We start from the raw sequence: 25512 nt of genomic DNA, 5'->3' as shown, positions 1-25512 counted from the left end.
ATCTACATTTTCACCCATATATTTGCTGATTGTTCAGGAAATTAGGCCTCGCGATTGGGTTTCTCTCGAAACATTCTGCTTAACCATGCGTGATCTCCTTCGCCAAAATCCACAAATGTTGCACACCACCCTGATGTCAGATGAAGCTCATTTCGAGTTATGTGGTTCAGTGAATAAACAGAATATGCGTTATTGGAATGATGTAAAGCCGCATGAACTGCACATCAAGCCCTTGCATAGTTCTCGTGCCACGTGTGGAGCTGCTTCCTTTCAGATTACTGGCACTTCCTTCTTTGAGGATGACAACGGTGTGGCTGTATTTGTCACCAGTCAACGCTACCTAAGGATGCTGCAAGGCTTCGTTCTTCCCCAATTAGGTATGGTCGATGTGGATCTGGAACAATTATGGTTTCAACAAGACGGAGCGACCTCGCATACAGCCAGAATTTGCATGAATTTCTTGCGACAGACATTTCCCGGCAATTTCCCGTTTTGGTGACATTTCCTGGCCGCCTCGCTCACCTGACCTTTCATGTGAAGACTTTTTTCTTTGGGGCTACCTGAAACAAGAAGTGTTCCGAACACGTTGTGCCGCCATTATTGAGTTGAAAGATTACATCAGAACTGCCGTCGGCAATGTCCCAGGGAATACGTTACGCCGAGTTATGGAAAGCTTCCAAAGCCTCCTAGATGATTGTGTTGTGCAGAGGGGGCATCATTTGAAACGAGTCACATTCAAAAAGTAATCCACGCAATGGACAATGACCTACATATTAGTAAATGGCATACCCTTAACTATTAATTGGCGTCAGAGGTAATAAATGAATTACAGTTACTGCCTGATGGTGTGTTTTTAATATCCAACAATGAACGCTGCCGCACCCTGTAGAAGTCCCCTACCCTCCTGCACAAAATTGGCGTCATAAAGTATTCAGTGTCATTAATAAAATAACCAGAGCAACAACAGCAGGACGTGAAATGGGGACGTGCAGTTAGTGTTCTCAGGAACAGTGGCCAGCCTGCTAATGAAAAGAACTCATGGAACTAGTCATGGTCAATAAACCATTTGCGGTTCTCATCAGTTGAAATACCTCACTACGTTTGAGATGAAAATATGTTCTAAGATTCTACAACAAATGGACCTCAGGGACACTGGACGCTAGTTTAGCTGTTCGCTTCTGATGCCCTTGTTGTAGATGGCTATGACCTGTGCTTTCTTCGAACGATTGGGCACGGATTTTTGTTTGAGGGATCTGCGGTATATTACGATAAAAAGATAGGCTTACTCCGCCATAAGCTTTGTACAGAATCCGTTAGCATTTTGATCGGGCCCAGAAGTTTCGCTCAGTTGCAACGATTACAGCTGTTTCTGAACATCATTGACACAACAACTATGTCACACATCTGTGCAGTGGTGCGAGAAGGAACAATACATCTGAATAGTAATTCTGTATATGATTATCGCTATTGCCAAGTGAAGCAACATGAGCAGTATAAAACTTTATATCAAGTAAGATATAGTTTAGCAGGACAGAGTACTCATCGGAAAAGAAGGTACGTAAAAAATAGGCGACAATATGTAACGATTTTTCGTATTAAGACAATGCGTGCATCATGTTGTTGTTGTGGTCTTCAGTCCAGAAACTGGTTTGATGCAGCTCTCCATGCTCCTCTATCCTGTGCAAGCTTCTTCATCTCCCAGTACCTACTGCAACCTACATCCTTCTGAATCTGCTTCTTGTATTCACCTCTTGGTCTCCCTCTACGATTTTTACCCTCCACGCTACCCTCCAACACTACATTGGTGATCCCTTGATGCCTCACAATATGTCCTACCAACCGATCCCTTCTTCTAGTCAAGTTGGGCCACAAATTTCTCTTCTCCCCAATTCTATTCAATACCTCCTAATTAATTATGTGATCTACCCATATAATCTTCAGCAATCTTCAGTAGCATCACATTTCGAAAGCTTCTATTCTATTCTTGTCCAAACTATTTATCGTCCATGTTTCACTTCCATACATGGCTACACTCCATACAAATACTTTTAGAAACGACTTCCTCACACTTAAATCTATACTCGATGTTAACAAATTTCTCTTCTTCAGAAACTCTTTCCTCGCCGTAGCCAGTCTACATTTTATACCCTCTCTCCTTCGACCATTAACAGTTATTTTGCCCCCCAAATAGCAAAACTCATCTACTACTTTAAGTGTCTCATTTCCTAATCTAATTCGCTCAGCATACCCGACTTAATTCGACTACATTCCAATGTCCTCGTTTTGCTTTTGTTAATGTTCATCTTATATCCTCCTTTGAAGACACTGTCCATTCCGTTCAGCTGCTCTTCCAGGTCCTTTGCTGTCTCTGATAGAATTACAATGTCATCGGCGAACCTCAAAGTTTTTATTTCTTCTCCACGGATTTAATTCCTACTCCGAATTTTTGTTTTGTTTCCTTTACTACTTGCTCAATATACAGACAGAATAACATTGGGGATACATTATAAAAGAAGGAAAAGCAAGATTTAACCTGTGACATTATTATCGATATTATCTTAGGAGTCTTTTCTAACTTCTTTGTCTGTTTTTACTTAATGTGACATCTGTACACGAAGCTCTTTGGTTTAAAAGCGACGCGAACGTTTTATTCATTGTTTATGTTAATTTGCGTCAACGTAATTAATCTATGGATGTAAATAATGTTCTGTAAAAGAATGGAAATGTTAAAACTTTGCTTGTAATACTGGTTCATGCGTAGGGAAAGGAGGTCTATAATCGTGTACACTACTGGCCATTAAAATTGCTACACCACGAAGATGACGTGCTACAGACGCGAAATTTAACCAACAGGGCGAAGATGCTGTGATATGCAAATGATTGGCTTTTTAGAGCATTCACAGAAGGTTGGCGCCGGTGGCGACACCTACAACGTGCTGACATGAGGAAAATTTCCAACCGATCTCTCATACACAAACAGCAGTTGACCGGCGTTGCCTGGTGAAACGTTGTTGTGATGCCACGTGTAAGGAGGAGAAATGCGTACCATCACGTTTCCGACTTTGATGAAGGTCGGATTGTAGCCTATCGCGATTGCGGTTTACCGTATTGCGCCATGCTGCTCGCGTCGGTCGAAATTCAATGACTGTTAGCAGAATGTGGAATCGGTGGGTTCAGGAGGGTAATACGGAACGCCGTGCTGGATCCCAACGACCTCGTATCACTAGCAGTCGAGATGACAGGCATCTTATCCGCATGGCTGTAACGGATCGTGCAGCCACGTCTCAATCCCTGAGTCAACAGATGGGGGCGTTTGGAAGACAACAACCATCTGCACGAACGGTTCGACGGCGTTGGCAGCAGCTCGGAGACCATGGCTGCGGCTACCCTTGACGCTGCATCACAGACAGGAGAGCCTGCAATGGTGTACTCAACGACGAACCTGGGTGCACGAATGACAAAACGTCATTTTTTTGGATGAACCCAGGTTCTGTTTACAGCATCATGATGGTCGTATCCGTGTTTGGCGACATCGCGGTGAACGCGCATTGGAAGCGTGTATTCGTCATCGACATACTGGCGTATAACCTTGCGTGATGGTATGCGGTGCAATTGATTACACATCTCGCTCACATCTTGTTCGCATTGACGGCACTTTGAACAATGGACGTTACATTTCAGATGTGTTACGACCCGTGGCTCTACCCTTCATTCGATCCCTGCGAATCCCTCCATGTCAGTGGGATAATGCACGACCACATGTTGCAGGTCCTGTATGAGCCTTTCTGGATACAGGAAATGTTCGACTGCTGCCCTGGCCAGTACATTCTCCAGATCTCTCACCAATTGAAAACGTCTGGTCAATGGTGGCCGAGTAACTGGCTCATCACAATACGCCAGTCACTACTCTTGATGAACTGTGGTATCGTGTTGAAGGTGCATGGGCAGCTGTACCTGTACACGCCATCCAAGCTCTGTTTGACTCAATGCCCAGGTGTATCAAGGCCGTTGTTACGGCCAGAAAAAAATGGTTCAAATGGCTCTGAGCACTATGGGACTTAACATCTATGGTCATCAGTCCCCTAGAACTTAGAACTACTTAAACCTAACTAACCTAAGGACAGCACACAACACCCAGCCATCACGAGGCAGAGAAAATCCCTGACCCCGCCGGGAATCGAACCTGGGAACCCGGGCGTGGGAAGCGAGAACGCTACCGCGTTACGGCCAGAGGTGGTTGTTCTGGGTACTGATTTCTCAGGATCTATGCACCCAAATTGCGTGAAAATGTAATCACATGTCAGTTCTAGTATAATATATTTGTCCAATGAATACCCGTTTATCATCTGCATTTCTTCTTGGTGTAGCAATTTTAATGGCCAGTAGTGTAAAACTTCGAGGGAAATCTCTCCGCAACGAAACTGACGAGTCGAGAATAGAAAAGGTAGATCTGGCGGTCGGAGTGCAGGGTTCCTTCGTCAGTCAGTCGGCTAGCACGCAAAGTGTTCGCATTTTGTGGACTAAACGAGGTAAGAAGAGCACCAAGATTATTTTGTATAGTATCGGATGTTGAAGAAATTCGCTCATTATTCATGGCATACATTGGTTAACTCTGCAGTGCGGATGTACGTCTACAAGGAGAAAATTTTCAGAGCTTGTTACACAGCAAGAGCTGTGGATATTTTTGCCACCTTTGTAGAATAGCCACAGGAGATCGACACTACTGCCAGCTTCATTACAAAGAATCCGTTGAGTCCTCAGTAGCTTCATGGACCAGTTACGTGTTTTTTAATCGGTAATAAGTATATGTTCTTTAAACTTTGTGTTGGGCAACGGTATTTTATCTTTGCTCATTCACCTCGACAGGGTCCTGTTTCAAGTGCTACAATAATCTGACTATCCTATTTTATTTAGCTGAAAAGGTATATAAATGTGTGGTGTCTGTTCTTTCGGACGTGTCTGTAAGGACAGACACCACTCGGAATTCATAGCTGTGATGTATTATGTGTAAACTGAAGGTGGAGGAGAAAGAAAAGGAAAGGATTACTAATGTCAGCTGCATCGGGACAGTACACGAAATCAGCAGCGACGAGTGAAAATGTGTGCCAGTCCGGGATTCGAACCCAGGACCTCCTGACTAATAGGCTATTGCGTTAACCATTGTGCCACCTAGGTGACCGTCGTCGGAACTACGCGGACTGCCTTAGCCCGCCTCACGGCCGGCCCACATTCTCACCGAGACCCACCTATCCGCAGTCCCTGTCAATTTCCTCCATGTTCGCTACTCTGAGATTCCCGCAGAAGGTCGGGCGTACTTGTGCATCCGCACTGAAGAAGGTGGATCCAGTGCCCATCTAGGCGAATCAATTATACGACATGTCCGAAAGAACAGACACCGCGCAGAATCTGTAGCTGTGATACGTTACATGTAAATTGAAGGTAGAGGGCGGGAGAAAGGAAAGGGATGGGATTACTGGTGTCAACTGCATCGGGACGTTTCCCGGAATCAGCGGCGACGAATGGAAATGTGTGGCGGACCGGGATTCGAACCCGGGTTCTCCTACTTACTAGCAATATGCGTTATTTAATGCAGACATAACGTATTCATATAACTGATTCACCTAGACGGGCAGTGGATCCACATTCTTCAGTGCGGATATACAAGTACGTCCGACCTCCTGCGGGAAGCTCAGAGTAGCAAAGGATGAAATGGAGAGGGACTGCAGATAGGTGGCGCTGGATGGGAATGTGGGTCGGTCGTGAGACGGCTAAGGCAGTCCGTGTAGTTCCGACAACGGTCTCCTAGATGGCACAATGGTCAACACAACAGCTTATTAATCAGGAGATCCTTGGTTCGAATCACGGTCTGGCACACATTTTCACTCGTCGCCGATGATCCCACATAATGTCCCGATGCAGCTTACATTAGTAATCCTTTCCTTTTATTTCTTCTCCTTCAATTTACAAATAACTGAAAAGTAATTACCTTCATAAATAAAAGTACTCCAAGTATTTTTCATAAAGGGATAGTTAAGGTTTGACTAAAGAATAGTTGCCAAGGAAAACAGATTTAAAATATTTAGCTTAATCTCAGTACAATATTACAGTTATCTGCAAAAACTGATGATTCGTAATAGTTACTAGTTAGTTGACTTGAAAGGCCAGCTTAAGTATTAACTGTTACGCAGGTTTGGAAGTATCACTGTTTATAATTTCGTGTATATGTAGTTAATAATGTTTTTCATATTGTATTGTGACTAAAATGTTCTGTCTTGGTCTGAATCTACTGATAGATTAGTTTCTGGGTCTCCATGCTAACTGTTAAGCCATATTCAAATTTCATATTACAACTCCAGCATTAGTAAAGTGTACATGCCATTTGTTTAATGTTTACGCGTTTTAAAAAGCAACTGGCTTCAACTACTCTATACTAGATCCTGATACCACACGTCCCATTTGAGTGAAATATTGTAAGGAAGTGAATGCCCGTTGAGAATACAAATAATAATCAGTAAAAATCATGTTATTGCCTGAAAACCATTTCAGTGACAGTACTTTGCAGTTATTCAACTAATTAAAGTATCTCATGTCCAAGTTAGTAGTGCTCCACCATAAGTAAATCTTTTACTTGTAATGATCATTACTTTGCTGCTTCATCATACAGGTAGTAAGTGTTATTGAGAATCAGTTGTTGCAAAAACGGTTAATATTCCTTCTGTGTTGTTCATGCCAAGCTAACCGTTACATTGCATGCTAAAGTATACTAGTGTCTTGTACAAAAATGGCTGATGAAAATAACTTCAACAAATAGTCACGTAGAGCAAGTAAAAAAAAAGTAAAACCCAGAGACAACTCCCTGGCTTAATTGGGGCTTAGTTACATTAACACTAAATGAAGGTTTAGGAGCACTCCCACCACCAACTTTCTCACCAGGATAACGCTACTGTCAAGTCACTGCAGTACTACGTTCACAAATTAGCATCTACCATTTTCAGTACAATGGAATGTACAAAATCATTCACTCTCTCAGGATAACAATAATAATAATAATATTATTTATATTTATATTAGAGATTGAAAACCGATGAAATGGAGATCGCACATGAAATCTCCTTTATTTGGATTGATTATTAGTTTCGGGTAACAGTCTAGCCACCTACAAATCTAAGAATAAAATATTGTTTTATGTTTGCAACATACAACAGCTTACAGAATTGCACATAATATTGTAGCAGCGTTCAAGAGGATATACAAGAATTAATTACGGAATACATACCACAAAAGGGTCCACTCTTATGAGAAAAATCTTCATAATCGCGAATGCCAACCTTGTGACAGAGTATGGTACAAAATATGTTACAAATATATGTATTTCTCTAAGTGGATGTCGAGCAACAGTACATCGAATGTATAAGACTATGATATAGTCCAAGAACCTAAGTATTGCACTTATATGTATACACCTGATAAGCATCTAGCCACAGAGATAAATGCAGTTATTATTATTTTCTTCTTTTATAATATTTTATATTACTTATATTGTCATATACTTTTTACTTTTTCATTTTAATAAACTGAATCCGTTGTTACCTAGTACCGTCGCTAAAACATAAAAATTGCCTAAAATTCTTTCGACCTCCTCTATGATTTATAATGTTGCATATGAATCAAGCTATTTATTCCATGGTTTGTTATTAAGGAATGTTGCACAATATTTTTAAAAAATGCCCTTCTTTCATCACGTGCGTTTTCACATATTTTATATCCTTTTCAGTTTAATATTTGTATAATCTGTTGTTATTTCCATTACCGTCGCAATGACGGAAAACTGTCTGACCTTAGTTCCACCTCACTTGTGGCCCATAGTGTTGGCGATGTTTGTTATAATTTGGCTCTTTGTATAGACATGTATTAAAAATAAAATATATATTTTGAGACAGTGGTTATAAAATATTAATACGATAAAATCTTCCATAAAATTGCACCGCTTGCTTTATATAAAGTCAGAAGATTGCTATCATGGTAGTTATTATCGTTAAAATTCTGTTGGCTTAAATGAAAGGCTAGTTACATTGATGTCAACTATTTAATTTTTATTACATGTACTTCTTCTTACGTAAATTGTTATTAGAACACGTAGATATTATGTAAGTTATATAGCCAGCTGCTAACGCCACCTAGCGGTCTTCGACTCAAGCAATGTGTTAAAGTTTAGTGGCCATCAGTCTTAATTTCTCCACAGTACCGGCCACACATGTATATACTATATATATGCCGAATGTTGGGTTCTTATACATTGTGTTGAGTATCAGCTGCCATACTGTTCACATGTACGATATGACAGCAACATATAAATGATGATCTGTGTTAAGAAATAATGTAAATAATGATTATGTCAGTTACTAAGTTCTAAGTCTTTGGTAAGACGGATCTTTTACATTTAGTCATTTTAGTGGGTAGTTCGTTATGCAAACATTATTTTGTTGTCACTGTCTATTCTCTGTATTAATGTATATTTTCACTCTTATGCCCATCGGTCAGTTAAATTAGTCACGAACGATGAAAAGCTATTTTTAATCGTCTTGTAGGGGTGTTGTCAATTTAAGAAAGATTTTAACGATCTGTGATTCTGTAATGGCACCGACACTAATCAAGACTGTTTTTTGGCGTGCATCGCGTAATTCATTCGTGTATATACTCTTAAACTCCGCTACAATATTATATGCGCTTCTGTAAGCTGCTGTATGTTGCTAAAATGAAACAAAAAAATGTTTTATCTCTTAGGTCTGAAGGTGGTCAGATTACAAACCGAAACCAGTAATCTACCCAAATAGAGAAGATATCACGTGCGATCTTGACATCATCAGTTTTAAATCTCTAACATAAATAAAAAGATTTACAGCAGCTTGAGTATCCGCAGGTTGACAATGTCAACAAACTTGACAATAATAAACTAAATTTCTGTACTGTGACAAGTACGCAATCGTGCTCACACAGGAATAATAACAAAATAGTTTTCTGCATGGCATATAAAAAATCAGGGACACTCACCGTGTAAAGTTAGCAAGATAAATTTGGTTTTCATTTAGGGAAAGCAACTGCACACCCAGCGTGCCCACGAAATAGCCACAACACGCCGCGCTGCACCCACAGACATTCGGTGTGGAGTATTACTGTCAGTTCGTCACACAAAATGCACAGACTGTACTCGTCACAGTTAACTACACTGCATTAATCAACTGGTTACTAAAGCACGCTGGTGATGGTCCTTTTTTAATGTGGAAGCCCCTGTGTGTCTCCTCTGAAATCGCTGTCCTCTCGCCCTGGAAGAGACACCAGCTCCCCACTGGCTTGTCTGTATCCGCGCCGACTGTTAGTGGAGTCCCGAACTCAGCTCCTTGGCATACCAGCTGCAGAGAAAGCTTCCCGTTCTCGGCTGTCCACAGACTAACTTCATCTTCTACTTTCCCTTGCGGCTCAGTCCCAGTGACGCACACGTCGATTATGTGCGCGGGCAACACGCCCATAGCAGTACGCCACCATGACAAGCCACCAAGCTTAGCACAGGCTGTCGACAAAAGAAACATCCCTCACTATAGGGACACTTCTAAACGGCGGTAGCAGTTCATCCATTAGAAGTGACTGATCAGTTTCGTTTTCATATGAAAACACGCCTTTCTTATCAGTAAAATTAAACTGTCACGGAAATAGTTTTATTTCTTGTTTTTCAACTCATCAGGCTTCAAGGACAACAGACATTTTTCTAGAGAGCACCCTAGAAATTTGAAGGAATCTGGGCACCGAAATTTCATATCATAATGATGTCCACTGTGATGGATTATTAAGTGTTTTCCCATGATTTTCACAGTCACAGAAATAAGTCCCGCATTTATTTGCGCCATTTTATTACGGTCAGTATCTTCCGCTTGTTCACATTTATAAACTGAGCGTTGTAATTCACGACTGACGAAACGCAACAGGCACAGTAACATTAAGTCTATAATTTAAATTACAGCTATCATGGGCAACTCCTCGAAATATTTCTGTAAGATGACAACAATCTGTGTGTTTCACATCAGCTTTGTTGAAGCATACTTGCAGATGTGGTAAATTTCTGCTGTTCGAAATAATCATTCCTCTTTGAGGCTAATAATCGTCTGTTTTGCAACAAGTACATTTTTATACACTCAGCAATCATATACAGCCGTTTAATGAACCATTACATACAACCAGTACCCTGGAACAGCTGACAGTCTGAAAACACGGTGATTCAGCTGGCCGCACCGATCCGTTTTAGCCAACCCGCAATACGACTGTTTCAGGAACGGTATCCAGACAGGAGACTGCCACGTAACCTCTTAAAGCTCTGGGCGACTGTTAGCAAACGGAATCATACCGAAAAAAAAAAAAAAAAAAAAACGAGTGAACATTGGCCATGAGTTACACAGTACTTTTGAACCAAGAGAGACCTTACTTCTGCCATTGTTATCCTAGAGTCTCCAATAGTTCTTTGTGAAATTAACGGTGACGTCAATCGTCCAGAAAACTTGGCTTATAAAGGATATTTCACCATCGGAAACAACGAAATTAACAGGAGATATTAATGGAAGTAACATATTTTCGGTAGTTAACCCAATTAAAAGATCAATATGCGAAGTAATTCAGCTGCCCCTATAGATGTCGTTTTAAGCAAACCCAAACGACATAACGACGTTGTAGCCTAGTTCGCTCTGGAGATGTGAAGCACATTGTCAAAACATCGCGGTATAACTGGTAAAGTACACGAAGACATCTTAGACATATTGCACAAATTTTATTTATGAAACTAATTTAGTACATTAACGCGGCGAGTCATATATTAATGTTTTCATTGGATTATATACCGGAACGTTGTTACTTCCACGCTTCCAATTTTAATATCTCCTGTTAATTTCATTATTTCACACACTTTAGAAGCGATGTTTCTGAATCATGTATGAAAGATGAATTACTATAAACGAAATAAACTTTACAGACATTCAAAACCTGTATAACTACGTTGCTAATTACACAAAGAAAGACTGGAGACACTCGGAAAAGTATGACTCGCCCTGTACTCCTCGATGTGAACTGTTTGAACTGCGAACAACTGCAGCCAACGTGTTTTTAGAATGAAAATAGCACAAACAGCACTCACATGCTTCAGGTGAATGATGATAAGCAGTAATTTTGGTATGTGCTAGCCTCTAGAGATTTTTTATGTAACAGAAGTTGTATATTTTCGTATTTTCTCCCGCGACCATTAACAGATTCAAGTGTTTCTCGCACCTATGATGTTTTGCGACATGAATTCACTATAAACGGAAGGAAAAAACTGAGAATAATGACAGGAAGAAAGGACAGGATTACAGGACATAGGTTAAGACGTCAGAGAATAACTTTCATGGTACTAGAAGAAGCTACTGTGTGTAAAAGTTGTAGGGGCAGACAGAAAGTAGAATACCCCGCAAAAATAATTAAGGACGTAGTGTGCAAGTTTTAACCTGAGAGGAAGACATTGGCACAAGAGAACTCAAAACGAAAAGGAAAGAAAAAATATTATTATTCTAATTACTTTTGATCCATGTAGATCACATCAGGTGAGAAAAAATATGTTTTAAGATTGGTTAATGAATTAGAACTCTAATAAACATAATTTTAGTTTGAAGCTATAACAGTGGCCGACTTTGAAGAGTTAATTACAGGAACTCAGGTCCGTCTATTATGCAAACAAGTATTCCCTTTTAATTTGCAGATATGTTTCAAAACAATCAACAGAGTATACATTTTTATTCTTACCTCATAAAAACATCATTCCGATGGAGATAGCGCGCTATATAATGAAGTAAATACGGTACTTCATAACTTAACGTTCTAAAAATAAGGCAGTAATAACAGCAGGCATAGACAGTTTTTAAACTTAATATTCGTATAAAAATTACTTAAAAATGCTTTTATTTTGCAGAAATAAAGAAAACTACCCACTGATGACGGCACAAAGCTGCCGAAACATGTTCGGTCATTAAAAAGAACAAGTTTTTTGCGTAGTAGTCAAACATGAAATCTCATAATTAAAATATTATTAGATTAATCCCAGCTGGAGGGGGAAAGTCTTGTGAATCTCGTGATCTCTAGTTCTATTTATTTATTTACACGTCAAGTTCCGTAGGACCAAATTAAGGAGCAAATCTACAAGGTCATGGAACGTGTCAGTAAATGAATTTACAAAGTTAAAGTAATAACAGATAAAAATAAAATGTTTTTGACCCAAGAAAAGTCAAGCCATAAGTTTAAGGAAACGCAATCAAGAATGCAAGAAGAATCAGCTCAATTTTTCATGAACTCCTCGACAGAATAGAAGGAGACCCATGAGGATACTCTTCAGTTTCGATTTGAAAGCTCATGGGTTACCGCTATGATTTTTGAATTCTTGTAGTAGCTAATTGAAAATGGGTGCAAGGAGTATATTGCACACTTTTCTGCACACGAGTTAAGGAAGTTCTATATCCAAATGCAGGTTTGATTTCTGTCCAGTATTAACTGAGTGAAAGCTGCTTATTCTTGGGAATAAGCTAACATTGTTAACAAGAAATGACAGTGAGAGATATAAATATTGAGAGGCCAATGTCAAAATACCAAGACTCGTGAACAGGGGTCGACAAGAGTTTCGTGAACTTACACCACTTATTGCTCGACCCACCCGTTTCTGAACCAAAAATATCCTTTTAGAATGGGAAGATTTACCCCAAAATATAATACCATACGACATAAGCGAATGAAAATAAGCAAAGTAGACTAATTTTTGTGTCGACCGATCACTTACTTCAGATACCGTTCGAATAGTAAAAATGGCAGTATTAAGTCTTTGAACAAGATCCTGAACGTGGCCTTTCCACGACAGTTTACTATCCATTTGAACACCTAGAAATTTGAGCTGTGCAGTTTCACTAATCATATGCCCATTCTGTGAAATTAAAACGTCAGGTTTTGTTGAATTGTTAGAAACTGTAAAAACAGTCTTACTGTGATTTTGCGTAGACGCCATTAACTTATGTCATGAAATGCACTTTCTGAAACCGAGCCTACGAAGCACACAACATCCTTTATTACCAAGCTAGTGTCATCAGCAAACAGAAATAATTTAGAGTTACCCATAATATTAGAGGGGATATCATTTGTATAAATAAGGAACAGGAGCGCCCCAACACTGATCTCTGGGGCACCCCCTAATTGACACTACCCCACATCACAGCCATTCTCAACTCTGTGAATAATGACCTTTTGCTGTCTGTTGCTAAACTAAGAGGTGAACCAGTTGTGAGCTACTCCCCGTATTCTGTAATGGGGGAACTTCTGGAGCAATATTTTGTGATCAACACAATCAAAGGCCTTAGTTAAATAAAAAATATGCCCAGCGTTCGAAACCTTTTGTTTAAGCCATCCAGTACCTCACAGAGAAAAGAGAATATAGTATTTTCAGTTGTTAAACGACTTCTGAAGCCAAACTGTAATAGCAAATCATGTGATATAAAATGATCAATTATCTTTGCATACAAAGCCTTTTCAATAACTTTAGAAAACAGTGACGGCATAGAAATAGGTCTAAAATTGTCTACATTATCCCATTCTCAATTTTTACAAAGCGGCTTTACTACTGAGTATTTTAATCGTTCCGAAAACTGACCATCCCTAAAGGAAAAATAACAAATATGGCTAAATACAGGGCTAACATGTGCAGCACAGTAATTTAATATTCTGCTAGGCACTCCATCATATCAATGAGAGTCTATAGTCTTCAGTGATTTAATTATTGACTCAATCTCCCCCTTGTCTGTATCACAGAGCAGTATTTCAGACATTAATCTCGGAAAGGCATTTGTCAAGAGAGTTATATGATTCCCTATAGAAAAAAAAAATTATTTAATTCATCAGCAATGCTCAGAAAATTATTGTTAAATACTGTACATATATCCGATTTATCAGTAACAGCAATTCTCTTGTTTTTATTTTTATGTGTTTGTGTGCTGAGTCATGAGGAATGATACCACTGTTTAAAAGAAGGTTGTTTAAAACAGTCTAAAACAACAATTGTACAAGTGAAATCTTGTTAGTTCTTCTTGCCCATTAAATACGGCTCAGGGTGATGCTTTTTGTCGCTACAGCAATACGTGTTGCTGTTTATGTTCGGCTATCCCGTATGTATTGTGTGAAGCTCTGATGGTACCGAAATACCGCTGGAGATGCAAATTGCTGCAGACACGTTCGTCGCTTGAAACAGTCGCAGGATTTCACAGAGTTCACATACGTCTCAAGTTGCCGATTCCATTGTACAGCGTCGGAGGTTCGAGTCCTCCATCGAGCTTGGTTGAGTGTGTCGTCCTTAGTGTAAGTTAGTTTAAGTTAGATTAAGCAGTGTGTAAGCTTAGGAACCGATGACCTCAGCAGTTTGGTCCCGTAAGACCTGACCACAAATTTTTTCTTTGTATAGGAAGCGATAATTTTCTTGAACAGCTTAGTCCTGCGACCTCACATGCACTGAATCTCTTTTGCTTCTGACAGCCTCCCGTAACTTGTATGCGATTTATCTATGCCAAGAAAGCGAAACTGACTGTGTTAATTTAGGAACGATTTTAAAGTGCAGCAGTGCGGAAACATTTTCTTGCCGGCAGTGCATCATGTCTGACACGCAATCAGTGCGCCTCTAATTACTAAACGAATTAAGTCGCTTCCCCCCTTTCTGCACTCGAGGCAAGCAATTAACAACTTCCATTTGGGAATTAAACGCTAAAGTTCGCGTCTGGGCGAGAAATTAAACTTCACGCGAGATCATTTCGGCGAACATGTCCAGTTTCGGCGTATAATTTTATTTCTTCCGGATTTGCGCAGTTCTGTGATTACTGAGCAGTGATATTCATGCCTTCAACTTGTTAATTTATCCGCAATTCTAAATGCATTACTGAGTTGCAACCACCCACGGTCTGTAATTTTCACTCCTGAATTGCTCTCCTGATACGCATAGAGCCGTTAAAGAATTATCTGCCTTAACAGGCCGGATTCACTGGCTTTTCGCTCGTGCCTCATTCCAGTTATTGTGATGTATTCAGTATGTAGTTATATTTTTGTGATTTGGCTCTTAATTATACCACTGAATTTTAGAAATACCGAAACACATTAAAGCATATGGAGTTTATAGTGTTGCTGCGTTGATGTCTCTGCATCCTCCGTACCTAATAAAAAGATTAACACGCAGATAAGAAGTTGTCAGTAAAGAAAAATTTTCGAGCGGACGTAGCACACGGGTAAACAAACATACAGCCAAAAACCTAGCCTAAATAGTACGTGACAATTTCCTATATATATATATACCGAGACTGAAATTTAAGAAACGAAAGTTGAGAAAATTTTTCTTCTAATAGACGTGATGGAGACGCCATAATGGGTCATAATGCGATGAAAAGGACAAAAATCACGTCTTCCTTGGCTGTGAAGAACCTGTCAATGGAAGTCATTAAATTTATAATTTTATTTTATTTATTTATTGTTCAGCTAATTCAATCTACCGGTATACATGGTGTAGCCTCTTTAAGTTATTAAATACATTTATAAGAGTTTTTTCCATGCATCTCTGTCCGCTGCTGCATTCTGCCAGTTGAAACCCGCAACTTTCCTCAGTTCCTCATCCCAGTGATCAGGTGGTCTCCCTGGTGTTCTTCGTTTTTCTCTGGGACTCTACTCTAAAACTGATTTTGTCCTTCTTCCGTCCTTCGATCGTGCAATATGTCCTGCCCAATACCATTTTAGAGTCTTAACCCGTTGTATAATATCTTTTACTCCTGTTATTGCTCGAATGTCTTCAATTCTCTGTCGATCTTTCTTAGTGAGACCTAACATTAACGTTTCCATAGCTCTCTGAGCAGTGCTACGTTTCCTTTTGAAAAATTAATTTTGAAGTCCAGGTTTCACACCCGTACGTTAAAACCGGTAGGACACACTAATCAAAAACTGTCTTCTTTAAGTAGACTGGCATGTTAGATTTGAAAACTGTTGCATTCCTTCCGTAAACCCTCCAACCCAGTTTAATTCGACGAAAAATTTCAGGTTTCAAATCCCCTTTTGTGTCAATTAATTGGTTCAAATGGCTCTGAGCACTATGGGACTTAACATCTGTCGTCATCAGTCCCCTAGAACATAGAACTACTTAAACCTAACCAACCTAAGGACATCACACACATCCATGCCCGAGGCAGGATTCGAACCTGCGACCGTAGTAGTCGCGCGGCTCCGGACTGAGCGCCTAGAACCGGTCAATTAATTGCCCCAGATAAACGTATTCTGTAACATTGTTTAGGATGTTGCCGTTCAGTGTTACTTGTCCTGCAGCTGTCCACTTATTATGCATAACCTTGGTTTCAGTGTGATTTATTTTAAGTCCAGCTTCCTGACAAAGATCTGTTAAGTCTTTTATAGCGGACTGCATTTCCATCTTACTGTTAACTAGGACCACGCGGTCTGCACGTCCAGCACGAACGCTGGTCCAGCTGAGGCGCCAGGTGGAAACGGCATGGCAAGCCGTTCCACAGGACTACATCCAGCATCTCTACGATCGTCGCCATGGGAGAATAGCAGCCTGCATTGCTGCGAAAGGTGGATATACACTGTACTAGAGCCGACATTGTGCATGCTCTGTTGCCTGTGTCTATGTGCCTGTGGTTCTGTCAGTGTGATCATGTGATGTATCTGACCCCAGGAATGAATCAATAAAGTTTCCCCTTCCTGGGACAATGAATTCACGGTGTTCTTATTTCAATTTCCAGGAGTGTATTTTGTTTCGACTCCTTGCTCGGCCAGTGCTTGTATCACTGCCGTGTGGCTGACAGAATCAAAGACTATTTCACAGTCAATGACGGCTATGCATAGTGGCATTTCATACTCATTGGCTCGACTAATTACCTCACGCAGTGTGTTTATATGGTCGATTGAACTGAAACCACTGCGGAATCCAGCTTGTTCTATGAGCTGTGCAGTCTCCACTACCATTTTAATGTGACTTATCAGGACTTTAGTGAACACTTTATACACTTCTGGCCATTAAAATTGCTACACCAAGAAGAAATGCAGATGATAAACGGATATTCATTGGACAAATATATTACAATACAACTGACATGTGTTTACATTTTCACGCAATAGATCCTGAAAAATCAGTACCCAGAACAACCACCTCTGGCCGTAATAACGGCCTTGATATGCCTAGGCATTGAGTCAAACAGAGCTTGGATCGCGCGTACAGGTACAGCTGCCCACGCAGCTTCAACACTATACCATAGTTCATCAAGAGTAGTGACTGGCGTATTGTGACGAGCCAGTTGCTCGGCCACAATTGACCAGACGTTTTCAATTGGTGAGAGATCTGGAGAATGTGCTGGCCAGGGCAGCAGTCGAACATTTTCTGTATCCACAAAGGCCAGATCAGGACCTGCAACATGCGGTCGTGCTTTAGTCTGCTGAAATGTAGGGTTTTGTAGGGATCGAATGAAGGATAGAGCCAAGGGTCGTAACACATCTGAAATGTAACGTCCACTGTTCAAAGTGGACAAGATGTGACCGAGACGTGTAACCAATGGCACCCCATACCATCGCACCGGGTGATACGCCAGTATGGCGATGACGAATACACGCTTCTAATGTACGTTCACCACGATATTGTCAAACACGGATGCGACCATCACGATGCTGTAAACAGAACCTGAATTCATCCGAAAAAATGACGTTTTGCCATTCGTGCACCCAGGTTCGACGTTGAGTACACCATCGCAGGCGCTCCTGTCTGTGATGCAGCGTCAAGGGTAACCGCACCCATGGTCTCCGAGCTGATAGTCTATGCTGCTGCAAACGTCGTCGAACTGTTCGTGCAGATGGTTGTTGTCTTGCAAATGTCCCCGTTTGTTGACTCAGGGATCGAGACGTGGCTGCACGATCCGTTAACGGCCATGTGGATAAGATGCCTGTCATCTCAACTGCTAGTGATACGAGGCCGTTGGGATCCAGCACGGCGTTCCGTATTACCTTCCCGAACCCACCAATTCCATATTCTGCTAACAGTCATTGGATCTCGACCAACGCGAGCAGGAATGTCGCGATACGATAAACCGCAATCGCGATAGGCTACAATCCGACCTTTATCAAAGCCGTAAACGTGATGGTAGGCATTTCTCCTCCTTTACGAGGCATCACAACAAAGTTTTACCAGCCAACGCCGGTCAACTGCTGTTTGTGTATAAGAAATCGGTTGGAAACTTTCCTCATGTCAGCACGTTGTAGGTGTCGTCACCGGCGACAACCTTGCATGAATGCTCTGAAAAGCTATTCATTTGCAAATCACAGCATTTTCTTCCTGTCGGTTAAATTTCGCGTCTGTAGCACCTCATCTTCGTGGTGTAGCTATTTCAATGGCCACTAGTGTATATAACAGAAAGTAAAGTAGTGGAACGGTAGTTCTTCAGATAGTGAATTATAATTATGCCCAATAAACTTTACGTGTGTTAGATATATGTTTTACAGGGTGAGGAAACTGCACTCATGTTCAGAAAAAACGGAACACCTTAAACGACTAGGGCTAGGACGTTGATATTCACAGGACATGTACATTAGTACGTTCTGCAGAAATGATTAACAATTGAACCATGTCGTGCCGCAGGTTCAAGGTCAAATCGATATCGAGGAGCTACTCCACCTAACGGTAAAATGTGCCTGCGGCTCTCGTCTCTTTATACCGAAGGTAGTGGATCAGTATGATTTGAACAGACGTGCAGGATGCCTCGCAGACGTATGAGCGAACGGTACCGCTAAACCAGTGAGGTGAGTTTGAAAGAGGGCGTATTATTGTCATGAGATAATGCGATACATCCATCCGGGATATTGTTGCTTTTGTGGGAGAAAGTGTTTTGGCAGTGCACTGGGTGTATGCAGAATGGTTCACGGAAGACTCTAGAACACGATGACATGGGTTAGGTCGGACCATCCAGACCATCCTCCCAGAAGATCGATACCTCATCCGAATGGCATTGTAGGACAGATCTGCGTCCTCTTCGGATCCGGCGCAACATTGGAACGGTTTAACACTTCGTACACTGTCAGGTGTGACAGTCCTTCGCCGTTTTTTACGGCAGGGTTACGTGCGCGTCGTCTCCTTCTCCTCCTGCCTTTGGCGAATATGCAGAAAAATGCTAGACGGCAATGGTGTATGGAACGACGTCACTGGGTTCAAAATGGTTCAAATGGCTCTGAGCACTATGGGACTTCACTGCTGTGGTCATTAGTCCCCTAGAACGTAGAACTACTTAAACCTAACTAACCTAAGGACATCACACACATCAATGCCCGAGGCAGGATTCGAACCTGCGACCTTAGCGGTCGCGCGGTTCCAGACTGAAGCGCCTAGAACCGCTCGGCCACGTCACTGGGGACAGGCATGGCATCAGATAGTGTTTCAGGAAGAATCCATGTTTTGTTTGTTGGAAAATGATGGCTGCATCTGTCTCGCCACAGACAGGGGGAGCTGCAATACAGTGACGGCATTCGTATAAGTCATACAGCGCCAACTCAAGACCTTACGGTGTGAGGTGCTATTGGGTACAACCACAAACCATAGCTGGTGCATTTCCAGTGCACTGTAACCAGTGTGACCTACTTGAATGACGTCCTGTGATCCGCAGCCATACCGTTTCTGCACAATACAACAGACGCCATTTTCAGCAATGCAATGCGCGACCTCATGTTGCACCAACACGTGCCTTCTTGGTGTCACGGGATGCCTTTTGTCCTGGCCTACCTGATCATCAGACTTGTTGCCAGTCGAAAACGTCTGGGGTATGGTGAAATGATGGGTGCAATGCTGTACCCATTGCCAGCCACCAGCGATGAACTATACCACAGGACGTCAGTCGCACCTTGTGGCTTCTAGGCAACAGGACACATACTGAACCAAGGAGACGAAAATGCTAATCATTTCTGCAGAACATACTGATATACATGTTCCGTGAATATCAGCCTTCTATCTCCAGCCGCTGCTTTACGAAGTGAGGAATGCGAGTGTGAAGTAATATCGGCGTATTGCGCGAATGCAATTAGTGAACTGCTTTTATCATGGAGGTCTGCCTGAGTACATGACAGACAGTAGTATGTCTCCCACTGATTTCTTTTTACTGTAAATAGCTCTCAGTATGCTGATTAGATCATAATGATAGCGCAACAAAGGTAGTATGCATATAGATCAATACAAAGCAGCCACACTGGTCAAGGAATGCCTCTTTTTGTGGCTTCGGCACCGAAAAGCACGATAAATGTAGGACGTATCTTGACGTGATACACGACAAATTTCGCAGGGTTTGCTTGTTGGTTAACAGATGTGTGTGGTGTGTGTAATAGGAGAACTTGGGAGATCCGAATTTTAGCCTGTAAATAATGAGTGGGGAGACTAGCTGGTAGGCTGCCTACCTGAACATCATTATTTGTGAAATGATGTAGCTGCTACCAGGACTAAAAGTGAGTTAAAGTGAAGAGAGGGAAGATGAGTACAGAGTGTCAGTGGTGAGGCAAGTGGTCAAGAAGAGTAGTGTGAATAATGAAAAGGCCTAAGTGTCACCGTGAGTGAAGTTCTAAATGTGACGTGCCAATACTTGTAAATAAATAAATTATATCGGCAATGTGATAACGTCGACTTTCAACAGTAAGGCGAAACATGAACATATGTTGGGCAAATCTGTCATTTGCATGAATGGCTCTATGTTTTATGTTAATGCCCAGCTGTCCGTGGAGAATGAAATCCCATTATTCAAGAAAAGTTTCAACGAAGACTGTTGTCGATGAGAGATTGTACTCTGCTGCAAAATTGGCGTATCAGTACAGCGCGGTAATAACTAAGCTGCTTCAGATCAATGTTCAAGATACATATATTTCCAAAACCGGTGACAACAGGATTTATGCAGCGAATATATATGGACAGCAATATACAGGGTGGTCCATTGATAGTGATCGGGCCAAATATCTCACGAAATAAGCATCAAAAGAAAAAACTACAAAGAACGAAACTCGTCTAGCTTGAAGGGGGAAACCAGATGGCGCTATGGTTGGCCCGCTAGATGGAGCTGCCATAGGTCAAACGGATATCAACTAAGTTTTTTTTAAATAGGAACCCCCCTTTTTTATTACATATTCTTGTAGTACCTAAAGAAATATGAATGTTTTAGCTGGACCACTTTTTTCGTTTTGTGATAGATGGCGCTGTAATAGTCACAAATGTATAAGTACGTGGTATCACGTAATATTCCGCCACTGCGGACGGTATTTGCTTCGTGATACATTACCCGTGTTAAAGTGGACCGTTTACCAATTGCGGAAAAGGTCGATATCGTGTTGATGTATGGCTATTGTGATCAAAATGCCAAATGGGCGTGTGCTACGTATCCTGCTCGGTATCCTGGACGACATCATCCAAGTGTCCGGCCGGTCGCCGGATAGTTACGTTATTTAAGGAAACAGGAAGTGTTCAGCCACATGTGAAACGTCAACCACGACCTGCAACAAATGACGATGCCCAAGTAGGTGTTTCAGCTGCTGTCGCGGCTAATCCGCATAGCAGTAGCAGACAAATTGCGCGAGAATCGGGAATATTAAGAACGTCGATGTTGAGAATGCTACATCAACGTCGATTGCACCCGTACCATATTTCTATGCACCAGGAATTGCATGGCGACGACTGTGAACATCGCGTACAGTTGTGCCACTGGGCACATGAGAAATTACGGGACGATGGCAGATTTTTTGCACACGTTCTATTTAGCGACGAAGCGTCATTCGCCAACAGCGGTAACGTAAACCGGCATAATATGCACTACTGGGCAACGGAAATTCCACGATGGCTTCGACAAGTGGAACATCAGCGACCTTGGCGGGTTAATGTATGGTGCGGCATTATGGGAGGAAGGATAATTGGCCCCCATTTTATCGCTGGCAATATAAATGGTGCAATGTATGCTGATAATGTTCTACCGATGTTACTGCAAGATGTTTCACTGCGTGGCAGAACGGCGATGTACTTCCAACATGATGGATGTCCGGCACATGGCTCGCGCGCGGTTGAAGCGGTATTCAATAGCATATTTCATGACAGGTGGATTGGTCGTCGAAGCATCATACGATGGCCCGCTCGTTCACGGGATCTGACGTCTCCGGATTTCTTTCTGTGGGGAAAGTTGGATATTTGCTATCCTGATCCACCGACAACGCCTGACAACATGCGTCAGCGCATTGTCAATGCATGTGCGAACATTACGGAAGGCGAACTACTCGGTGTTGAGAGGAATGTCGTTATACGTATTGCCAAATGCATTGAGGTTGACGGACATAATTTTAAGCATTTATTGCATTAACGTGCTATTTACAGGTAATCACGCTGTAACAGCATGCGTGCTCACAAATGATAAGTTCACAAATGTACATGTATGACATTGAAACAACCAATATAAAATGTTCAAACGTACCTACGTTCTGTATTTTAATTTTAAAAAACCTACCTGTTACCAACTGTTCGTCTAAAATTGTGAGCCATATGTTTGTGACTATTACAGCGCCATCTATCACAAAGCGAAAAAAGTGGTCCAACTAAAACATTCATATTTCAAAAATTGTTCAAATGGCTCAGAGCACTATGCGACTTACCTTCTGAGGTCATCAGTCGCCTAGAACTTAGAACTAATTAAACCTAACTAACCTAAGGACATCACACACATCCATGCCCGAGGCAGGATTCGAACCTGCGACCGTAGCGGTCACGCGGTTCCAAACTGAAGCGCCTTTAACCGCACGGCCACATCGGCCGGCCATTCATATTTCTTTACGTACTACACGAATATGTAATAAAAAAGGGGGGTTCCTATTTAAAAAAAAAACTTAGTTGATATCCGTTGACCTATGGCAGCGCCATCTATCGGGCGAACCATAGCGCCATCTGGTTTCCCCCTTCAAGCGAGACAAGTTTCGTTCTTTGTAGTTTTTTTGTTTGATGCTTATTTCGTGAGATATTCGGCCCGGTCACGATCAATGGACCACCATATATATATATATATATATATATATATATATATATATATATATATATATATATATATGTGTGTGTGTGTGTGTTTGTGTGTGTGTGTGTGTGTGTGTGTGTGTGTGCGTGCGTGTGTGTGTGAGTGTGTGTGCGTGTCTGAAACTTGTTCTAACATGACTACACATGGTCTTCAAATGACAGCTCTTCGATGGAAAACAAAAATTATCAATTCTGCCGTAACACCACAACGAATAAGAGTGGCAAGATACAGATCTACGCTACGGCACTTTGTTCTTCACTGTGGTCATCAAGCAGGCGGACAGAAACGCTTCAAAGAAATGAAGCTAGTGCTACTTTTCCAGCAAATTTGTTCTTATCGAACTACGTATAAACTTCACTAGATGAATCAGTCTTTTCTTCCGAAATGCATCATATCGTTTCTCAGAATAAAGTGTACTAAATGCAGCGAGAGAATTATTATCAATTAAAATTACATTCTACATGATACAATACATATCCCTTGCATCATTAGGAGACAGGTGTAAATGTGAAAAGGGAAAGGTGAAATGTATCCTCGTACCCAGGAGTCATCGAAGACGCTTTGGAAGAATGTGTTTATTAACAAAAGAAAACTCAATGATAAAAAAATGGTTCAAATGGCTCTGAGCACTATGGGACTTCTTAACATCTGTGGTCATTAGTCCCCTAGAACTTAGAACTACATAAACCTAACTAACCTAAGGACATCACACACATCCATGCGCGAGGCAGGAATCTAACCTGCGACCGTAGCGGTCACGCGGTTCCAGACTGAAGCGCCTAGAACCGCACGGCCACACCGGCCGGCCTCAATGATAATATCCAACAACTACATACAACAGAAATGTCTCTCCTGTGAAGTTGTCTGTGATGTGCCTACACGATGAACCCCATAGTCGGCGTGGAGACATGGGACGTTACTGGACCACTGCTTCCGGCGTATGACGGCTGACGTACTGCTGGTGCCGACTAGGACGGACCGAGTATGCCGCTGTCGTGTGCTGAGACGAAACTGCTGGTACCGCCAACGTGTAGCGCTGGGACTGAAATGTTGATGCCACCGGAGGGAACTTCTGGTACTGCCGACGTGAGGTGTAGGGCGTAACTGACTTATCACGATTCTAAATAGCCGGGCGCAGATGCATAGCCGCGTGGTGCGGCGAGGGCTAGTGATCTGGCGCAGCAAAATAGTGCCTTGCCAACGGTGCTCTCTGCTGCCTGTCGCCGAGGATGGCGCTCCCGGACGCCGTGAAGGCAACGTGTAACTCTGTGGTAAACAGCCCAGGTCATGTACAAGGACAATATCTCGGTGCCGTTTAAGCACGTCCACCCGGCGGGGCGGCAGCCCGCAAGACCCCAGACGGATACGATATAAATAGCAAGCAAACGATCCATATTAGTGTCGAATACATAGATTGGGGGTTTATAGACTTTTTAGCGACAGTTCTGATGACATTTAAGGATGGAGATTCCATTAGGATAGGATGAGTTGTAAAACATTGTTCAGCAGTTTTAAGCAAACTTGGTAAGACTGGCGGTCAGACATGCCGTAAAAGTACAGCATGCTTCAAAAATATGCCGCGCGGGATTAGCCGAGCGGTCTATGGCGGTGCAGTCATGGAGTGTGCGGCTGGTCCCGGCGGAGGTTCGAGTCCTCCCTCGGGCATGGATGTGTGTGTTTGTCCTTAAGGTAATTTAGTTTAAGTAGTGTGTAAGCTTAGGGACTGATGACCTTAGCAGTTAAGTATCATAAGATTTCACACTCATTTGAACATTTTTTTCAAAAATATGAATCCAATTTCACTAAACTGTGTACGAAGCGTGCCGGTTCTACTCGAATCTTTGGCTCGTTTCTTTTTCTGATTCACTGGCATCTCGATAGGTGATGTAATTGTGGTGTAGTATCTCTGGACTTATCGTTGCTGTAGCGACGAGCAAAACAAGCCCTGCGCGCCAAACAGGCGTTAGTAGGAGCTGCGTCCTTGAGTACGACGCTGCCTGGCGGCGGTCAGCTCTTTTAGAAAGAAGCCTCGCGATGAGAGAGTCAGTGTGTGACTTGGAGCAATCGCCGCCGTTATTGGTGTTGGGAGCCGTCTCCCATTGTGTTGGATTGCCATAATTGCGGATCTGACCGTACTGTAAACTTACGGACTGAAGAACTGAAAAAGTCTGATTTTAAAAAAAATATCAATTTTTTTTTAATTTACGGTATGGTGACATTGATTTTAAGTATCGGTTAATTTTAAGTGGTGAATTCAAGAGCATATTTAAATTGGCACGTATTGTTCATGGAATTTGTGAAAGTATTTTGTTTATTAAAAATAAATATGAATTTGTAAATGATAAATGATTACAATCTGTGT

This window comes from Schistocerca nitens, chromosome 1, assembly GCF_023898315.1.
Source record: "Schistocerca nitens isolate TAMUIC-IGC-003100 chromosome 1, iqSchNite1.1, whole genome shotgun sequence".
NCBI classification, from domain to species: Eukaryota; Metazoa; Arthropoda; class Insecta; order Orthoptera; family Acrididae; genus Schistocerca; species Schistocerca nitens.
Note: the sequence above shows the minus strand (reverse complement) of the source record.